Genomic DNA, 19,490 nt, shown 5'->3' on the forward strand with positions numbered 1-19,490 from the left:
ATCAATTGTAGCTTGAACATAATTGACATGCAGTGTGATATTTGACAATATTTGTGATCCGTTTGAACTACAGAAATGTTTTCAGGAAAACTGGTCTTTTGTTTATTCCAAGTCATCTCTGTTTGCTAATAATTGTGCTTAATTGATTCTACTCAGGGTGTCTAAAGGCTGAACTTGTGTTATCTTTTTAACATTCTTTTGGTGGCTGAGAAGTTAACTTGTCATCTCAGAGTTCAAAGGAAGCAGTAGTTCAAGATTTAGAGAAAAAAATCTTATCATCTCAAAGTGAAACTGCTGATTTGGGCCTATTAGCGGGAACTCCACCCATTTAGAAGTCTGAAAAGCCCAATCCCCAACACTGCAAATTCAGAGAGAGAGAGAGAGAGAATTATGGCGGGATTGCTAGCATGGGCGGCGGTCAAGGCGATGAAGACGACAATCCCAATTCAACCCCACTAATATTCAGACCGGAGCAGCAAGAATACGCCTTGGCCTTGGATTCAAAAGCGGCTTCTCTCAGCCGTTCGATCCATGATCTACGGCTCAGAATCCCTCTGAGCGACATCTCCCAACGCCTTCCTCACCTCCACGCTCACTCCCTCGCTTCCAACACCGCCCTTGCCCTCCAATTGAATGCCCATTCCTCCACCCGAGAACAGGTTCTACTCTAAATTTAGTAGCTGGGTGATAGGGTTCTAAACCCTAACAGAGAGAAACTAGAAGAAATCTAAGATAAAGTTAAGAAAATAAAATGCAGATTTTCATTCATGGCATTTCCACAAGGCAAAATGGTCTATAAATACAAGGCAAGAAAGTGCAAGCTGGCACAGGACACGTGTCGAGCAACTATAGATACTATTACTAGAAACAAATAACCTAATATTCCTTCTATTATGCTTCAAAACGCAGCGTTTCACACTCCCACAGCAACAACCTAATTAGACTAGGGAACTTAACAAAAATGATTCATAACATTTCTTCCCCCTTAAACAGAAACTTGACCTCAAGTTTCACTTTTAGAATAAACTTCTAACATACTGAAGCTTGTCCTCAGTTCGGATATGAGAGACATTGTAAGCACATCAACAATAATAGCTCTAGGCCAAGCAGTAACAAGAAGAGGTGAATCTTCAACACTACAAGACTGAGGACAGCATGATATCCACGACTCCTTTTCCAATCATTCAATCCTGCCAATTCTCCAAGAGTCTTATGATAGTAATTTAGTTGCTCCGATAATGAATCACAAGTGACCAAGGAAAAATACAATAATGCTGGCTCACCATGAGTTAATAAGCAGAGAATAAGATGAAGCCAACCAACAACACTTGTGTTCAACATCTCAACAACAGTAGTGTCAATGCAATGAAGAGCAGCAAGGCTATTGTCACCAAGATCATGGGCTAAGGTGTCAAGATTATCATCTAAATAAGTAGAGAAATCAAGGACCTGCAAAATGAAATTGAGAAACAATGGTTGTTCATCTTCTTCTGAATCTATTGGAATAATTGCAAGTGCAGCACATTTTCCATAGATCTCTTGCACAAATCTTTTTTTCTTCCCATCATTTTCCATGTGCTCAGACCTGAAAAGTTTATCTAGCATTGGCCAAAACACTTGCAATAGCACAAGCATACAACTATCTCCAGAATATGCACTCTGCCCCGATGTTACAAGATGGTTGAATACAGTTCCCATCCTGTAAAGCTCTCCAGCACCAGAATTCAAAATTTGTGTATAGGTAGCAGGTTTTTGCCGGAGGCAATGACTGTTATCAACAAATTTCCCAATAGCTTCAAAGCTAGAAGAAAGCAATCTAGCCAATAAGTTTCTCATTAATTCTTTGTTATAAATAGAACCACAGATCAGACTAACTGCACTAACAACTTCTTCCTCATCTTCCAAAGGTAAATGAATGTTCTCGAGACCCTCTCCTATCCGCATCAATATCTCCAAATTTGAAGGTTCATACATCACTGCAGAGGCATCTTCAAAAATTTTACGCAATGCAGATGCACAAGAACTCGGGGATAAGGTTTATGATATTCTAGCAGCAAGAAATAACAACAAGGGTCTAGCAATTGTTTGAAAAACAGAGATCCACATAGAATAGGAGTCAACAACGTCTACAAGAGATCTATGCAGAGTGCACATACTACCCTTCAGTTCATCCAAAGGCCTAATGGACCAAACCATCAACTGCATAATGACCGAGAAATCAAGGATTTGGCTTTTCTGTAGGATTACCTCCGCGACCACATTAAGAGAAAATAACTTGATCTCCACATCCTTCCAAGCTATTGCTGCCAGTTGCAGAGGCCCAAACACCAAAGAAAAGCTTTTGTACAACTATAACAGATCTTAAAAGCTGACAATTATCCACCAATAGTTCAACAAGATTCATTCTAAAATAAACAAGGCCAAGAGGCAGCTCCGGTGTTCCTTGGTCGCCATTAAACGTAAAATCATCCACCTGGGCACGTAATAAAAATACATCCAAGGTAGATAGAATATATCGCAAACACTTCTCATCTCGTTTCATATGGTTTTCAGGAAATATCAAGTGAAACTCTTCAGTACAGTACTCATTTGCAGCCATTACTATAGACTTCCATCTTCCCCAAATGTCATCAAACATCATTCTGGCATTCCCTTCCATTTTCTCAAACTTATCTGCAAAAAACAAACTCATTTTCTCCAATTTGTTCTCTAGAAATAGACACAAAAGATTACCATTCAACCAATCGTTTAGAGTAGTGACAATACCAAATTCAATGTTAGCACATATAGACAAATCTACTACTGCTTTAAAACTTAGAAAAGTGTGAATCACGTGATTAATTCCTTTGTGTACTACGTCAACATATAGCTGCAAGTTATTCATCCTTTGGAGCAAGTTAGGGAAAAAGACAACTATGCCTTCATCATTTCTATTCACCAAGAAACTATTACATTCAACACCACTAGAGACAAGCCCCTGATCATGGTGCAAATTGACGCACCCACTACTAATACTAGTCACTGATATCTTGGTAAACCACCTCATATTTTTCTCAACATATCCACTACTCAATGATTCAATCAAGGCGATTATCAGTGAAAAAGTATACTTCAAGCCATTACCAGATGCCACTGTCTCTAAGTTCCCAATTGAGGATATCAAGTTGGAAATATTTACCCAAAGCAGCCTCATATTCCTTGCAAACTTCTCATTCTGAATAAAAAATTCATCTGTTGAGAGAGTGTGGCCACTGCCTTTATCACGAACCTTCTTATCAAACCCAGAAAGGCATAGTTGCAGTACATTGCGACTAATTTTCTTTAAACCTTCAATGTAGTGCTTAAGCCTTATACACAATGCACTCTTTCCACCAATTTTACTTCCGAAACTTTCATTCTTCTTCACTAGACAAGCAGTCATCTCCATGGTACTTAACTGAAACTTACAACTATTTAACCCAGTAGCAGTTATGACAGGCATGCTTGAAAATCCATATTGAATTGATGGTGCAGTTTCCACACGAGCAATTGACATCTGAGGCATCACGGTAAGCGTTCCAATTGGGATTGCAGCATGTATTGGTTGTTGTACAGCTGCATAGCCTTGAGCTACAGATGATTGTCCAAAGTTGCTCTGACCAGAAATGCCTGCCAAACAACCAAGGCGACTTGTGTTGCCTGACTGTGGTTGATTAAAGGTGTTGGTGTTGCTGAAGCCAATATTCAAATTTGGAGTTGAAGGGTTCTGTCACCGGCGGATCCACATAGAGGCCAGCTTAGACACTTGCCTAGACTGAATTTTTGAGTCTATACAAGTTTAGTAGAAGAAAGGTATGTGAAATTGACAGAAATAGGGCAAAATCAAGTGAATTGTTGAAGAAAATGGCAGAAATAGGGCAAAACCATGGCAAAATCAGGGCAAACTTTTCACAATTGCCTCCAAAATCTATAGCTTCTCTCTAATTTTCCCCCCTTCCCCTTTTCCTTCAACCTGTCATTGTCTTGCCTTACCTGAAAATTTTTTCTGGATCCGCCACTGGTTCTGATCATACTCAATTTCGTTCTCCGGCCAATATCCCTTTTCCACTTTCATCAGCGTTACATTCTATCCTCTCCCCGCATAAACTCAATCCCGAATCATTCTGCTTAGCACTGACACTCACAAGCTCACTGAACTCTCTACCATCTCTACTATTCACCTTAACCATCTCATCAGAATTCTCTCCATCCCCAGTATCTAACTTCTCATCAATACCATTTAATTTAGTACCACACACAAAACCCACACCACCACAATTGAACTGATTAGAAACACTTGTGTTAGTACTACTTACTGAGCAAAAGGATGCAGGGGAACTGTTCGGCTGAGCCGAAACGGTGCCGTCGAGTAGAGGAGGCGGCTTGGTGGTGGGATGTGCCATCGGTGGAGAGCAGATTTGGAGGCCCGAGCTATGGATTGTGGGCGGGTGAATCAGCGGAGGAGCGGCGTCCAACAGAGGAAGCGGGCTGGCAGTGAACTGTGCCAGTGGTGGAGGAGTCACGAACCAGTCCGTGTGGGCCGGCGAAATGGTCAGCTTCTGGACGACGTTGTAGATAGGAGGCTGGTGTTGATACAGTGGCTGTTGTGGGTGTAAAGCAAAGTATTGGGGGTAATGCGGTGTGCTTTGGGGGTTCGGAATAGAAAACGGAGGTGGTGGAAAATGGCCAGTCGGAACAAGAAGAGGAGGTGGTAGATATTGGCCCGGCGGCGTAAGTAGATGGTAGGAGTGAGGTGGCGGACCCCAGAGTTGAAGAGGCGACGGGGACTGTAGTGAGTGGTACTGGTACTGATTCGAGTACCACGCGCTTTGGTGCTGCTGCTGCTCAGGGATTGGTGGTTTAGGCGGCGGCGGAGGTGGTGGTTGTTGCTGTTGGTAGGGGTAGGGATCCGCCGTGGCCGGTGGTGGTGGTGGCGGCGGCCTCAATTGAGCTGTTTGCTCCAATCGAAATTGCCTCAACTCAGTTAGTATCTCGGACTGGGCTGACGCCATGTTTTTCTCAAATTCACGGCACCACGCAGCCGTCTCTTCTCTTGCCATTTGGATCCTCTTCCTCCTCAAATCATCTGGGTCAGGTGGACGTGGCGGTGTTGACGAGTATGGTGGTGGATTCCCAGTGCTCCTCGACCCCATGATGTGGGCTCTGATACTAGTTGATAGGGTTCTAAACCCTAACAGAGAGAAACTAGAAGAAATCTAAGATAAAGCTAAGAAAATAAAATGCAGATTTTCATTCATGGCCTTTCCACAAGGCAAAACGGTCTGTAAATACAAGGCAAGAAAGTGCAAGCTGGCACAGGACACGTGTCGAGCAACTATAGATACTATTACTAGAAACAAATAACCTAATATTCCTTCTATTATGCTTCAAAACGCAGCGTTTCACACTCCCACAACAACAACCTAATTAGACTAGGGAACTTAACAAAAATGATTCATAACACTGAGTTTTTGAATTTGATTGTGATTATTGTGTACAACTCTGAATTGTTGCATATCTTGTTCAAAGTTTGGATCTTTCTTATCTGGGCGTGTTGGTGTGTTGCTTTAATTCGAATTAGTAGGTTTCTTTATCTGGGTCTTTGATTTTGATTGTAGTTCTGGTGTGCAGCTCTGAATTGTTGCATATCTTGATCAAAGACAGTATTTTTGTTATCTGGGCATGTGGTGTAGCTGTGGTTATTGCAAATTGTGTTAAAGTTCAGGGATTTTTCGTTGTTTTTGGTCCTGGTTGAGTTTCATGGTTGTAGGTGATCAGTGCCTTTTTATGTTTCCTATGTTGATATAGTTCCTGTTTGTACTTCTGGACAGGCCCAGTTGAGAGAGGTGACATTGCAGGAGGAAAATGCTGCATATGAAAAGGCTATCTCAAACTGAACGCATCAAAGTAACATAGAGGAGAAAATTGAGGAAGCAGATTTACTTAGCATGAAATTAAAGGTGGGCTTCTAGGGTTTTTCAACTTGTATCTATATGATGCTGTTATACATGTATTTAGTAGTTTAAACTTCAAAGTGATTTTTTTATGATGTTGAGGATATGGTTTTTTAGTTAATTTAACAGCCATACTCGAACTATTTATGAAATTAGATGATTATTGTTATTAGCAGGAAATGGAGGACACTGAACAAAATTTGGGAGATGAACTGGAAAATGCACAAAAGACACTGAATGCAAGTCAATCTCGCAGATCAGATGGCGACTCCAAAACAACTGCTGAAACTGGAGATGGCATAGCATCATCAAAGAAAGCTATACTAGACAAGTTAGGGGAGGGGAAAATAGAATTGGTTGGTTGAACTTTTTTGTTGATCTTACAATTCTTTCAAGTCTTGTTCTATTTTTAGAGTGTGTGTGCACTTGTGTTGTCTTTTAATGTTCTTATGGTTGCTAAGAAGTTAATTTATCATCTCAGAGTTCAGTGGAAGTAGTAGTTCAATATTATCTCTCATCATATATGGTAGAACATTACTTCTTTGTTTTCTCTTGTACTATATAGGCACAAGCAGAAGGCGTAGTTGGTGAAATTCATTTGAAAGAGATGGAGCTAGAAAGATTAAATGGATTGTGGAGGAAGCTCGAAAGCAGCAACAATGAGATGAGTGCTGCTAGAAATCGGTTTAGACAAAGTTACATCTGAAAGAGACAATATCCTTGAAGCTCATCACAAATATGCTTGTCGCCGAAGAGAGATTCAGCAGAGGCTCACGCTGCTCAGGTCGATGTTTGTCCTTTATATTTTAGCTTGGGAAAATTTCACAAACAGTACACCAAGTAAATGCCACTAATAATTCTTATACATAAAGTTTCAAACCAAACATTTCGGTACACGAAATCTGAAACTCGACCCACTATCAGTACACGACATCAATTTTTGACACCAAAATGTCCATTATGCCCTCAGTTCTTTTTTTTTTTTTAATAATTTTTTTTTTCTGTTATTTAGTTTTCCTTCGTTTTTATCTCTTTCTTCTTCCTTCTTCCGGGCTCACTCCCTCACTTCCAACGCCGCCTTCCTCGCCTCCACGCTCACTCACTCGCTTCCAACGCCGCCCTTGCCCTCCAATTGAACACCCATTCCTCCACCCGAGAGCAAGTTTTGCTCTAAATTTAGTAGCTGGGTTAACAGAGGTGGGTGAGCTCGGGCTTCTTCTCACATGAAAACAGAGGTGGGTTTCGTGGAGCCGGAAGAAGGAAGAAGAAAGAGATAAAAACGAAGAAAAAAAAATTATTTAAAAAAAAAAACTGAGGGCATAATGGATATTTTGGTGTCAAAAATTGACGTCGTGTACTGATAGTGGGTCGAGTTTCAGATTTCGTGTACCGAAATGTTTGGTTTGGAACTTTATGTATAAGAATTATTAGTGGCCTTTACTTGGTGTACTGTTTGTGAAATTTTCCCTATTTGTAAATTTGCATCATCTTGTTGATTATCAAAACGCTACATATTCTTCAGTGATTGATTGATTGCAACAAGCTCCATAATGTTTGGTCATTACCTATACTCATAAAAACAACGTAAATTAGGATTGGGTATGTAATCACTGAACACTAGCTTACCTAAAAAATCTCTTGTAACTAACAACCGAATACAACGAAAAATTTTCGATAGCCAACTATCGAACACAAGGACGACTACTCTAGCATCCAACTACAGTACTGGACTTAGAATTGCACAAGAGCCGAATACGTTTCAAATTAACTTCACAGGTACTGATGTACAGAGAAGCCTTGTTCCTTGGGTGAGTTACCAGCTGGCTTCATAGGTAAGAAGCTGGTGTACAGAAGTGGTGCTATCAAACTGAAGCTAGGAGATATAAATCATATTACTCTTACAAATGTTCGTTTTTTTTTTAACACAAACATCAATTGTAGCTTAAACATGATTGGCATGCAGTGTGATATTTGACATTTGTGATCCGTTTGAACTAAACTGGTGTTTTGTTTATTCCAAGTCATCTCTGATTGCTAATAATATAACTCAAATGTGCTTAATTGATTCTTCTCAGAGTGTCTAAAGGCTGAACTTGTGTTATCTTTTTAACATTCTTTTGGTGGCTGAGAAGAAAACTTGTCATCTCAGAGTTCAAAGGAAGCAGTAGTTCAAGATTTAGAGAATAATTCACAATCACATACTACTATCATATCGTATCTTATCTTATTCAACTCCACCCAAATCATAACGGAACCGGTTGCCAAACTCAGTGACAGTGCTTAAACCAACATATGTTCTCTCCAATTCCACAACCATCTCCTTCCTCACCTCTGCTATGGATCCACCATAACAGATTAGTCAGCGAGTTCCCATCATCATAACCCTTCAAGTTCCTAATCTTCTCCAAAGCGCCTTGTTTATCATAAACCCCTTGCAAAGTATAGACAAACCCTTTCCATCCTTCCCCAACACCCTCTCTACTCAGAGCTGGCTCTGTCCACTCCACGATTTGCCTAACAAAGGCAACATCAGAGAACAATACCTCAGAGATAGGTAAAATGGGAAGCAGTTGGATTCCAAGCCGGCGCTCTTTCCACTCCGGAGGAGCAAACCACAGTCCACTGTCCCTCTTATTAGCCCACAGCACTACAACTACCCTATTTTCCTGAAATCTGGCTCATAAATGCTATCTCCCTCTTTTACTTGCCACCACATTTGAGCAGCTTTAATTTCCAATGCCACAAGCATTGATCCAGTGGCCGCAAGATGGGTGTCTCCATAGGCTAGCCCCAACAATGCAGCTGAGTAGTAAGCATTCACAGCCTCACTTGTGCTCTCATGATTCCTACCATCTCCAAATTCAGTCAGCCCTCCTGCCCATGAATGCAACTTATACAAATCAAAGCATCTCAAACGTGGATAATTCGAGTTTGTCCTCCTGCCTAAGTTCATAAAATCCGCGGCAAGTGAATAAGCTTGAGCCCTATACTTCCTCCCCCACGCTGGATCAATCTTAGCAAGCACTGAAATGGCATAAATAAAGTACCCTAAATGGTAATGGTGATCATTGTAAATCCCAAACCCGAAATCTGCTCCCGAATCCGCTGATCCTTGTTTCGTCACAATGCCACCCCATTTACTATCATACAAGAAACCATTCCCACCAAAAGTCCCATCCAACCAAGGCTCAATTGTATCACTCAAATACTTCTTAATCGCTGGAATCACATCAAGATAACCCACCTCCTCAGCAATCAAAGCCAACCCCGCAGCTCTAGCAATCAACTTCCCATAAAATTATGAAGAAGTAGTTGCAATTGGTGTAGAACTTAAAGCCTCAACATCTTTAATAAGTGCAGATATTATCTCAGAGTATGAATCTTGTTTGATACCTTTAGTCGAATGCCAAGTAACCGAAACAGGGTCAGGCTTCAACACCCATGAATCCCCCACAACACCAACAAGATCACCATCAATGCTTTTGTACTTGAAATCCTCCAAAACAGTGACATCACAATCGTCACCATTAATAAGCTTTAAATGTAGAGGATGAGCCAGCATAAGCAAGTCTCCCCACCCTTTCTTCTCCCATTTATACTCCAAAGCAAACGGCTTTGTAAACACAGCCTCACCGGAAACAGGGTAGGAAGAGCTGAACCGATCAAGAACCGACTCGAATTGTGGGTCAGATTCCGGCAGTACTGCAATCCTCACAATGCCGGAAAACCCAGTTGAAGTGATCAAAGATACGCTGGTATTAGCAAGATCAATTGAAGAAGAGGTGTATACAAGCCATGTCTGATTGTTGTTGAGCTTGATCGTGTACTTGGTGCGAGACTCATTTGACGAAAATGATAGAATAGCGTGGATCGTTGAAATTGAAATGGAAGTCCGGTGAGCAGGTGAGAAATGGGCTTCCCCGGACGAGAAAGAATCTGAGATTGGAGGAGGGAAACTCCACAGTGATGCTGAGATCATTGAAAGAAAGACATGTTCTTCTTGTGGGTTTTGGGTGTTTGAGATGCTCAAGGTCGGCGTTGAAGACTTGGTATAACCATGTGGGTTTCAAGCATGCTTCCAAGGTAAGCAAGTATGAATGACTCGCGGGGTTGATTCCCATAACAAAATGGTGTTTGAGCTTGTGTGTTTCTTTGTAGCAACTAGTGTTCTGATAATAATAATCATCTTTATTTCATGACTTAATAGTTAATATAGTTAGGGAAAATTACTGGTCCCCCCTTTAACTTTTGGTGCGTCGACAGTTCAGTCCCTGTTATTCCAATTTTAACAGACAACTCCCCAAACATTCAAATTTCACACAATTTGATCCAAAATTACCATTTTACCCCTCACTTATTTTTTTTTGTTTTTTTTTTTTATTCTTCTCTCTCTCTCTTTTATACATATGTATATATATATATATGTGTGTGTGTGTGTGTATGTATATATATTTTTTATTCGTCTCTCTCTTTATATATATATATATATGTGTGTGTGTGTGTGTGTGTGTGTGTATGTGTGTGTGTATATTTTTATTCTTCTCTCTCTCTTTTTATATATATTTATATGTATATATGTGTGTGTGTACATATACATATGCAGATATATACATATATATATATATATATATGCATATGTGTATGTATATATCTGCATATATATATATATACATATATACATATCTATATACAAATACATATATATGTAGGTATATACGGTTTAGGTTTATATACAAATACATATCTATATATATGTATATGTATGTATATGTATGTATACATATATATCTAATGTGTTTATGTATTTGGTAAGTCTATATACTATGTTTATGTTTCATATTATAAAAAAAATTCACAACTTTTATATATCTAATGTGTGTGTGTGTATATATATATATGTATAATTTGATACTGTTTCTACTGAAGAATACGGAACGAGACTAAGTGTGGATCATGAGAGGGAGAGAGAGAGGGACACAAGCATGTATAGTGGTTCACCTTGCCCTTGAGGCAAGGCTACGTCCACTTAGATATTTTACTATGTAGTGAGGCCAAGTAGCCTTTGATAGTGATACAAGTGAGGGGATCATGGATCCATCCCTTCTAAGAAGGGGAGGACTTCCTCTTATAGCTAAAGGAAGTCCCCATCTAGTTTACATTTCCGATGTGGGACACAACATACATATTGCTTCTCTTGAAGCCTCTTGGAGAGCATGGGAGGGTGACCTCCCTACGAGGTACCGGTCGACCTCCACCATGACAACGTAGCTCGGGTGTCGGCCTACCGGATGCATGCCATAGGCGGGGCTAGCCATGTCGTGGGGCCCACCTATGAGGTCGTTGATTATGCTTGGCGGTATGTAATATAGGTGGTATGTACAAGTCCCCCAAGTCCCCGAGTAAGAGGCGCTTCTTGGTTGGGGAGTTTAAATGTGATGCCGCCAAGTATGAGTGATGACCTCGTTGAACGCTATACCCATACTAGTCCCCCAACTCCGTAAGTAAGAAGGGACTCTACGGGTAGGTTGGTGCCACGGGGCCCTCATCACGCTAGTACCTGCAAATAAGATAAGAGTGTACAAAATACATATTGATTGCGCTAGGGCAATCTAAGTGACATTTGAGTCAAATGCATCGAGGTGCATGAATGTTTATATGAGATGTATGTTACACCTTGTGTGTATGCACGTATTATGTAATGTTGCCATACGACGTATAAGTCGAAAATGTATGTGATTGTGATAACATACAAAGTGCATATGATGCAAAGATGTGTGATGAACGCGATGACGCGTACATAATGATATGTATATGTTGTATGCACGTGATACATATGTGTTAGGATCGGGAGTGTTATTACTCGCCGAGTCCCCCAAGTCACGCAGTTAGTGAAACGGGAATTCGGACTTAGATTACGGTAGACGAAGCCGGTAAGGCTAAGAATGAAGCTCCGGTATCGAAGTAACCATTGACAATACTAGCGAGACTATGGCGTGACCATGAGAGTCCCCCAAGTATAGGTTAGAGGAAGGAACTGTAACTTACTTAACCAGAACGTATAAGCCATAACCTGATTGTTTGGCTCATGTGTATCGGGAACGTAAGAGATGAGCTCGCTCATGTTGAGCGGGTATGAGTTTTGTCCTATGGTCTTATTAATGGGATGTAAAAGAAATTTAATTGTTGCGATCAACAATAGGTGAAAAATTTCAATATTTCCATTAATAGACCATAACACGAAAGTATGAGCGTGAAGCTCAATGATAGTCCCGGTCGGGTACTATCTCCACTTGTGATAAGTGGTATGAATAAGTCCCCCAAGTATAGAGAATGTTCGGGAGGTGAGATGATTCAAAAGCAAAGGATTGGACCTTGGCTTACCCCGCCTCCGGTACCAAGTGGGGTTTTCTGAGGCCTTGAGCCTATGGTACCCGATAGGGTAGAATGAGGATTTGGGTCTCTGATACCCGGAAGGGTAGATTGAGGACTCGAGCCTCTGATACCCGGAAGGGTAGATTGAGGACTCGGGCCTCTGATACCCGGAAGGGTAGATTGAGGACTTGAGCCTCTGATACCCGGAAGGGTAGATTGAGGACTTGAGCCTCTGATACCCGGAAGGGTAAATGAGGACTTGATGCCTCTAGTACCCGGAAGGGTAGATTGAGGACTTGAGCCTCTGATACCCGGAAGGGTAGATTGAGGACTTGAGCCTCTGATACCCGGAAGGGTAAATGAGGACTTGATGCCTCTGATACCCGGAAGGGTAAATGAGGACTTGATGCCTCTGATACCCGGAAGGGTAAATGAGGGCTTGATGCCTCTGATACCCGGAAAGGTAGATTGAGGACTTGATGCCTCTAGTACCCGATAGGGTAGCATGAGGGCTTGATGCCTCTCGTACCCGATAGGGTAGCATGAGGGCTTGATGCCTCTAGTACCCGATAGGGTAGATTGAGGACTTGATGATGCCTCTCGTATCTGATAGGGTAGCATGAGGGCTTGATGCCTCTCGTACCCGATGGGGTAGCATGAGGGCTTGATGCCTCTCGTACCCGATGGGGTAGCATGAGGGCTTGATGCCTCTCGTACCCGATAGGGTAGCATGAGGGCTTGTTCAGCGTGGGCCGGTGGGGTCACGTGAGGGCTTGAGCCTCCTTAACCCAATGGGGTTGAATGAGGGCCGGTGGGCCTCCTTTACCCGGTGGCGTGGCCCCGGGTAGAATGATGTAACTCTGTTGGGGTAACCGGTGGCCTTGGGCCCCGGTACCCGGTGGCCTGGCCCCGGGTAGAATATATATTGGCTTTGTAACCCCGCTGGGGTACCTCGCCGATTGGAGAGGATTTGATGTAATGATATGACCTTGACTTACCCCTTGGGGGTACCGCGCTCGGGGCGAGGATTTATGAGATGCATGTTGCATTTATTTAGTGTCATATGTGTATATGTAGCAATTTAATTGATTTGCAATCAAGTTAAAGTATGACATTAATAAATAGGCACAATGAATATGTTATTGAAAGTATCAAATGTTGTAGGCATATGCTTAGATTATAGAAATCGTTATTAAAGCATATAAAGCATTGTATCATGAGCTCAAATTTGAAAGTGTGAATGAGAACTTATCTTTAACCGATTGGAGAAGTTGAAAATTGGGATTGACCCGCATAACAAATCATGTTGGAGTTGTCCAAGCATGACGTTCCTTGTGATCGATGAATGATCGTCGATAATGTGCTTGGCCTTGTATGCACAAGAAGATACCCGATTTAGAGTGATACGCTTCCTCCACAGGCAAATTAGATAAGTGATTAGCAACTCGAGCTAGTAAATTGACTAAATATGTGTAATGAAAATTTTATGTACACATGCTTGAGAATGCTACGGTGGTTATCATTGTGCTAGTGTTGTTTTACATATAGCATGGCATTGATTGACATATGCATACCATGCATACCTTATAAGCATGTGCAGATAGATGGGCTCACATTAATTGAAGTGAAAATTTGAAAGTTAAACAACTTTATATATGAAGTTATCAACGTGTGATAATTTGATCATAGAGAACTAGAGGTAAATAAGGCAAGTTCAATTGCACGTGCCAATAAAAATATGCATGCAGCATGTGGCCACCAATTTTTTTTTTCATTTGATCAATTGTCGATATATATATATGTGTAAATGAGGTGTCTGGTCGAAAATTAATAACGCATGCAACATCTTGGACAGGTGTTGTTTGAAGTGCGTGTGCATGCATGAAGCATACATATGTATAAACACGTCTGATATGTTGATAGACAACACATTCTGCTATTTAAATTTATAATTAAGCATGTATATGAATACTTAGCTTTGGTGTGTGAGGCCGGTGAGACAATTGCTCAGTTGAGGCTGTTCGTCTGTTCGATGATTCATGGCAAGAGCTGCAAAAAGCAGAGGTAGGTGGCCGGTGCCCGGAGCGTGCTTGGGTTGGCGGGTACTGCTGGGATGGGGTTAAACACCTAGACCAGGGAGGTCAGGCACCGGGAGGATGAATTGGAAGCACATAGGTGGGTACCGGGACGAGCTACCCGAGTGGGTCACCGAGATGTGTTACGCAAGTCTCCGGGAATGCTGCTGAGTGGGTGTACAGAGTATACATCCAGATGATTAGAGTAAATATATCCGGGTTGGTGGGGGGAGGGATTACCGGGAGGTTGGGTCCCGGAATGGGCCAGCATAAGATTGCTGGGATGGGTCGCCGAGATGATAGAGTTCTGGGTGCCGGGAGACAACAGTGCTGCCGGGGAGCAAAGCAACTACCGGGATGAGCTGCCAAAGCAGTGGCAGTCGGAACAAACTTCCGGTGGGTGTCCAAAGTAAATGCCTCGGATTGAAAATCTGTCGGGATTCGAGGCTATTGCTGGGACGTTGTAGAATTGCTATCAGGGAGCCACTGAACGAGATCGAAGTAAGGGTGCTGCCATGTATGTTGCCAGGATGAAGAACTGATATCCTTATGAAGTCCCGGTAGGTGAGTGGATTGCAGGGAGGAGTCACCGGGATGGTTGCAGCGGGAGCAAACTCCTAGTGGGTGTCGAGAGTAAAGTCTCGCTGTCTCGGTGACCAGAGTAGATCATCATCTGTGTTTTTTTTAAACGGTGCTCGTCACCGGGATATCTTTGGGTACCGAGATGCAGGTCCACACCTTCGATCAGATGTTCTGAATCACCGAGACATCTTGGACTAGTCAGAGGTGGACTCACGGTAAGTCACCGAGATCGGGAGCGATGAGTCACCAGGAGGTGCTTCTGGAGAAATCGGATCCGGGACTTGGTGAGGGTGGCCGGTACGTCAAACTTGCTGCCGGGAAGTGAGTTTACCAGGATGGGTCAATGAGTGGAGCTGCCAGGGTACCTAACCGGGTTGCCGGTGTTGTCAGATCATACGGGACCAAGTGATCGCTGGGCCACTACAAGCGAGCTTGGGTCGAAGATGATGGTTGCCAACAGGAACTCAGGATCCCGTTGAGGTGTTGTCGGAAGTGGGATACTGAGAATTGGATTATGTAGGTTGTTGCGATTGGTGCCGGATATTCGACATGTCCGGGAAAGGAAAGTATCACCGGGAGATTGAGTTGTTCTGGGTGCCGGGATAAATATCTAGGGTGCCCGGAGGAGGTGGGTCACCGGGATGCTTGTGTTGAGCACGGTGGTGGGAGTGGGAAAGGAGTTGACTCAAAATTGGACTATGTAGAGGTGGTCCCGGACGAACTCCTGGATTTGTAGGTTGTCTCCGAGACTCAGAGAGCTACGGGTCTACATGCAAGTACCCGGTGGCTCATGTACCCGGAAGCTCATGTACCCGATAGCTCCTCGGAGGCTTGGGGAGGGCGAGGTGTGTCCGGCATGTACCCATGTACCCGATGACCTTTGGTACCCGTACATGACTCGTTGTACCCATCCATGACTCTTGCTCAAGGTCGGAGGCTCGTTACCCAACTTAGGGACCCTTCTTCTAGCGCCAATGTTTCTACTGAAGAATACGGAACGAGACTAAGTGTGGATCATGAGAGGGAGAGAGAGAGGGACACAAGCATGTATAGTGGTTCACCTTGCCCTTGAGGCAAGGCTACGTCCACTTAGATATTTTACTATGTAGTGAGGCCAAGTAGCCTTTGATAGTGATACAAGTGAGGGGATCATGGATCCATCCCTTCTAAGAAGGGGAGGACTTCCTCTTATAGCTAAAGGAAGTCCCCATCTAGTTTACATTTCCGATGTGGGACACAACATACATATTGCTTCTCTTGAAGCCTCTTGGAGAGCATGGGAGGGTGACCTCCCTACGAGGTACCGGTCGACCTCCACCATGACAACGTAGCTCGGGTGTCGGCCTACCGGATGCATGCCATAGGCGGGGCTAGCCATGTCGTGGGGCCCACCTATGAGGTCGTTGATTATGCTTGGCGGTATGTAATATAGGTGGTATGTACAGATACATATGTGTGTGTGTATATAATGTATATATATGTGTGTGTGTGTGTGTATTTGATATATAAAAAAAAGGAAGTGAGGGGTAAAATGGTCATTTTGGATCAAATTGTGTGAAATTTGAATGTGTGGGGAGTTATCTGTTAAAATTGGAATAGCAGGGACTGAACTGTCGACGCACCAAAAGTTAAAGGGGGGACCAGTAATTTCCCCATATAGTTATTACTTTGATACTTCATGTATGATGGCCTAAAAAAGAAAGGGAGAAATATCATTTTGGTCATCGAACTATGGGTCGCTCGACACTTTGGTCATCAAACTTTTAAAAACTTCATTTTGGTCATCGAACTATATCACTGTATATCACTTTGGTCATTCCGTCAGTTTTCTCTGTTAACTCCAGGGGTATTTTGGAGATGAAATGTTTTATCCGCCATTTTTATAACTTAATCCAATTTTCCCCGCCTAAACATAAAATTTCATCCAATTTTGCCAACTTTTCCCTCCTTTTATTCATGCATTCATCATCAGTAATCAAAGCATACAACAGAGAAAAATAATTGAGTCAGAGAATGATTCAAAGTGAGGGAACATAAGAGGAAGAAAATTATTGATTTAATAAATCGAGGAATTATAAAAGGAGGGAAAAGTTGGCAAAATTGGATGAAGTTTTATGTTTAGACGGGAAAAGTTGGATTAAGTTATAAAAATAGCGAGTAAACCTTTAAATCTCCAAAATACCTTTGGAGTTAACAGAGAAAACAGACGGAATCACCAAAGTGATATGCGATGATATAGTTCGATGACCAAAATGAAGTTTTTAAAAGTTGGATGACCAAAGTGATATTTCTGCCAAAAAGAAAAGAGAATGTCAAAAAAGACGTCATTAGAGTTGGGTGGAGTTGGATTAGATATGGAAATGAAGACCTGCGGTCGATGACTTATTTAGCAAAAAGAGTTGAAAGAAATTACTCATATTTGTAAATTTGCATTTTGATTTTTTTTTTTTAGCTGAAGCAAATAAGGGGTCTTCCCCTTACTTGAATTTATTAAAAAAGTGAAAAGAAAAAAAAAAAGAACTTAGGAGGGAGACCAAACCAAACCTCCCTACAAAAGCAACGAAAAAGAAACAAGCTATCGTAACCGAAATTGGGGAATACCCAATTGATCACTCTGACAATGCAATAAAATAAAAGATGGTTGAGCATCTCACCACACCATATTAGGAGAAGTCGTACCATAATTCGCCAAAGCATCAGCTACCTTATTAGTTTCAGAAAAAATATGTGATACACGAAAAGTCATTTGAGAAAACTTGTACAAGCAATTGAGCCAGCTAATACGAAATTGCCAGGGGACCAACAATGGAGACTTGATAAAATCCAGAATAAGAGAAGAGTCAACTTCTAACCATATGTGCTTCCAATCACGAACCCAGGCCAGCTCAATTGCCTTAATCACAGTCATCACCTTTGCCGCAATGCAATTGGAATCCTCTTATGGTGAGCTAACTGCAAAGCATGCTTACATATTTTTGCGGCAGCCTTCTCCTTCTGTAGCATGGGGTAAATCATTATGGTCTAAATTTATCTTGCCTCTAATGTCTCTGCTAGCTTGGAAGGTTCTAAGAGGTAAAGTAATTTCTGATGATTTTTTTATCAAAACGCTACATACTTTTAAGTGATTCGATTGCAACAAGCTCTATAATGTTTGGTCATCACCTAAACTCATAAAAACGACTTGAATTAGTATTGGGTATGTAATCACTGAACACTAACTCACCTAAAAAATCTCTTGTAACTAACATCCGAATACAATGACAAAATTTTCAATAGCCACCTGTCGAACACATGGACGAGTGGACGACTACTTTCGAATCCAACTACCGTGCTAATTCTAGGCTTAGAGTTGCTCATGACCCAAATATGGTTTGACTTGGAAATTGGTCGTTTGGGCCAGCTAAAAGATCTACAAATCATTCCTACAGAAGTGACAAAGCCCAATGTTTTTCAGGTTCTACTAGGCTCAATATGCAAACCGGCTGTTGCTCTTGCATTCCAGAAATGCCAGCTGGAAAAAGGCCCAACAATAGAAAGAAAGAAGTACTGGTTGTCTGGTTCTGAGTATGACGACGACGACGAGGGTCGACTAGGCTCATATATATTTATGAGCACGGGGAATAAATGATTAAATGCGACTTGCACTACAAACTAAGATGATTGGTCCTAACTCTTAAAAGAATGTGATGGTTCATGTTATCTAGCTAAACAATACAGAGTAATTAACTTCACATTAAAGCATGTTTTAAATTACATATTTGTCATTTACACTTGAAGATAAGGATTCCAGTAGTATGATGCGTGGACATCTGAGTATGACGACGACGAGGGTCGAGGTCGAGGCCGCTGACAGATCTATGAGCACGTTATAAATGAGACTTACAAACTCAGATGAATGGTCCTAATTGTTGATGAATGACCCTAACTGTTTATGAATGGTCCTAACTGAGAGCATGAAAGCATGTTACCCTTGCAGCCATGGATTCCAGTTGGTCGGTGAATTGACTGAATTCAATAATTCATCCATATTAAATGTATGTGGATATGATGCGAGGTCATCTTGATCTTCTCCACATATCACCATGTGAAAATCGAGCTTGCTTCAGTATTGGTTATAAATAGCATATGTGGAGCAAGAGTCTAACCACACAAACAAAGATCACTGAACTAGAGGGGATCTATCATCTATACATTTCAGTCAGAAAATGTCTTTCCTATTACCACCCACTATTGCTCTGAAATCATCCCACTTCAACGCTTACGTGAACTACAGCGATGATTCAGCTGCTTCCGCGACCTATGGCTTTCTCCAAGTCAACGGAGGGAATGTCTTCAGCCCGTTAGCAAAGTTCGAAGTCGTGACGGCCAATACTGGGACGGGACTAGTACATATAAGATGCTCACATAATAAAAAGTTCGTGCGATGGAGAACTCAGCACTATGGGTACCTTTCTCCGGAGGCTGATGAACCAGAGGAGGACCAATCCAT

The 19,490-nt window shown here is 41.9% G+C and overlaps 2 pseudogenes; one reads left to right on the forward strand and one right to left on the reverse strand.

Moving 5' to 3' along the window:
* The first annotated feature begins 390 nt into the window (after positions 1 to 390).
* LOC133745037 (uncharacterized) overlaps positions 391 to 19,490 on the forward strand; it is a 79,432-nt pseudogene continuing 60,332 nt past the window's right edge.
* LOC133726197 (glucan endo-1,3-beta-D-glucosidase ARB_01444-like) lies at positions 8,025 to 10,120 on the reverse strand (annotated as a pseudogene).

The sequence above is a fragment of the Rosa rugosa genome, chromosome 1, assembly GCF_958449725.1.
Source record: "Rosa rugosa chromosome 1, drRosRugo1.1, whole genome shotgun sequence".
In the NCBI taxonomy this organism is placed as follows: Eukaryota; Viridiplantae; Streptophyta; class Magnoliopsida; order Rosales; family Rosaceae; genus Rosa; species Rosa rugosa.